At 55.9% G+C, this 2,326-nt stretch overlaps 1 protein-coding gene across 3 annotated transcripts in view; it reads left to right on the top strand.

Annotated features, from left to right (window-relative positions):
* Positions 1-1,104: 1,104 nt before the first annotated feature.
* The window catches only part of NTNG1 (netrin G1), a 334,904-nt gene continuing 333,682 nt past the window's right edge, over positions 1,105-2,326 (top strand). Inside the window, exon 1 of one of the 3 annotated variants that reach the window (XM_003784094.3) lies at positions 1,105-1,286. The gene's annotated coding sequence lies outside the window, so the exon portion shown is untranslated. Of the gene's footprint in view, positions 1,287-1,925; positions 2,275-2,326 lie in introns of those variants that run through there. The other 2 variants (XM_003784092.2, XM_023509790.1) reach the window with 2 other exon arrangements.

Genomic DNA, 2,326 nt, shown 5'->3' with positions numbered 1-2,326 from the left:
GAGCCAGGAATGGCCACTGTTTAAGAATCCCTCCTAGGGGGCGGCGCCTGTGGCTCAAAGGAGTTGGCACCAGCCCCAGCTATACTGGAGGCGGTGGGTTCAAACCTGGTCCAGGCAAAAAAAAAATAAATAAAATAAATCCCTCCTAGGAGTTTCCCCCAGTAGGTGACTTCTTTCTACAATGTCAGCGCTGAAGGACAAAGGTGGAAAGGAGGGAAGCTTTGAACTCCTAAATCGCTGCCCTGAGGGAACCAGAGAGGGAGGACTCTGTTGGGTCTCAGGTGTTGAAGGGGAAGCCCGGGGTGCCACCTTCCCTCAGGACCCAGGGGAGCTCAAGGCGACACACCCTTCTCCCCATGACCCTTCAGTCAGCACCACTCCAGTATTTACAGAGAAATGACCCAACCTCCCCCTACCCGCCTTCACCAGGGGGCACAGAGCGCTCAGGTGTCCCGACTGCCCACTTCTTACCCTCTGCTTTGCGTTGACCAAATTTGAGTCAGGCTTCTCTCCTCCCACAGACGCCTGAACCTTAGCTTGCCCCAAATCTAAGCAGGCACTAAAGTGGGGACCAGCGAGCACGCCTGCTTATCCCCAAGTTCTGGACCTCAGAGATACATTTCTTGTCAAATCTCGGGAGCGGGGGCGGGGAGGGGGTCGTGTGCAGGGATTCCTCGCCCTCATCTGCCCCACTTTTCCCTACTTCCTTTTCTATATCAGAAAACAAGAACACGCGGCTTCCTGTTTGCTTTTGAGATTGTTTGCCTAATTCTGAGAACAGACCGTTCTGTGTCTGGTGAAAGTCGCTACCTACCTTACGCAAGTCCGGATTAGTTTTTATTAGACGTTGGCGTGTAGCTAAGAGTGATCCCAAGAGAGTAAGAGCCGCGTTGCTGGGACCCCAGGGCGTTTTTCTTTCTCTTGGGGAAACCTCCACTTTCTAAAGGTGAATGGATTTCTAAAAGAGGAGTATTGCCCCGGGCAAACTAATTGCTGGCTGAAAAATACCGCAGTGATCACTTCTAGGGGCGAGGGGTGTGTTTGGGAAGCTTTGAGGGGTGGACAGCTCCGAGAGGGGAGGGGGCAGAAGTGGGAGGTACGGGGGGCGTTACTAGAAACCGCGCTTCTGTGGGCGAACGGGAGTGGGGGGCAGGGAGGAGGGTGGGCTTGAAGCCTCTGCGCCCCGAGGTCTGCACAGCGAGCAGCGGCGGCCAGAGCAGCAGCTGCGGCGGCAGCGAGAGGGAGCGGGACGGAGTTAGGACCGCTCGGAGCGCCCAGGTCTGGAGGTAGTGTAAGGTTTGCGATCCTCCCACTTGCTGGCAGTTGCAGAAGATCTGCTTTTAAGTGAATCGTCCCTGCCACCCCTCCGAGGGCTGCGGCTTCCGCGGGCTTGCTGATTCGCTTGCCCTTAGCAGGCCCTCGCGCTCACTCTTGAATCCGCACTCGCCCTAAGTTGGCCGAGAGCTCGCTGCCCACTCGGAGCAGGGTCCGGGCCGGGCGCTGCGGGCGGGGGCGGGGAGCCCGGGAACCGCAATCCAGAAGCACCGTGGGCCATGTATATTTCATCAAACGGACTTGGGGTGCGTCGCGGCTCGCAGCCCTCAACGCTATGTGCTGTGACATTTCTGACTTGAGTGGAGGAATGCGCGGAGGAAGCCCGGGCGAGACTGGTACTGGAGGAGCTTCTTGGCGCCAATGCTAATTGTCCTGATTTATGCCCCTTCTGACTAAGCTCAACGTCTTCAGCTGAAATAAAATGAAAGCGGTGCCAAGCGGGATAGAACCGCCGGGCCGCTGGTTCTGATCCCCGGGAATCAGAAAAATCGTCCTGAGGCTTAAAAAAAGAAAAAAAAGGAAAGAAAGAAAGAAACAGAAAAAGGAAAAAGAAAAAAAGAGAGAGAGAAAGAAAGAAAAAGAAAAAATAGAAATAGAAAAAAAGAAAACAATCCCTCAGTAAAAGTTTAAGGCGAGAGAAGTGGCAGAGCAGTGGCGCGGGGAGGCGCGGAGGACAGCGAGCTAGTAGGGGACTGGGCTGGCCAGACCTCTGAAGGCTGCGATTTCATTATTAACATCACTATATTTTTGGAGGGAGAGGCACCTTTCTCATCCTCTCTTCCTCTCCGCCCACCCCTACTCCCTCCCCCTCGTCTACCTGTCAAAGTCACTGATCTTTTGCATTTCGGAAGAGGACGTCAACGGGAAGGAATTCCCCTCTCGGTGCCGGCTCGGAGAGGGGGCGACGTGCGCGAGGCTCCCCCGGGGGCCGAGGCGAAGGTAATTAAGCGGCGGGGAGTGGCGTGGGGCGCGGGGTTCTGGGTCCGCAGGG

This window comes from Otolemur garnettii, unplaced genomic scaffold (assembly GCF_000181295.1).
Source record: "Otolemur garnettii isolate 467f Iridium unplaced genomic scaffold, OtoGar3 scaffold00010, whole genome shotgun sequence".
Taxonomy (NCBI): domain Eukaryota; kingdom Metazoa; phylum Chordata; class Mammalia; order Primates; family Galagidae; genus Otolemur; species Otolemur garnettii.
Note: the sequence above shows the minus strand (reverse complement) of the source record. Positions and strands in the feature narration are given on the sequence as shown.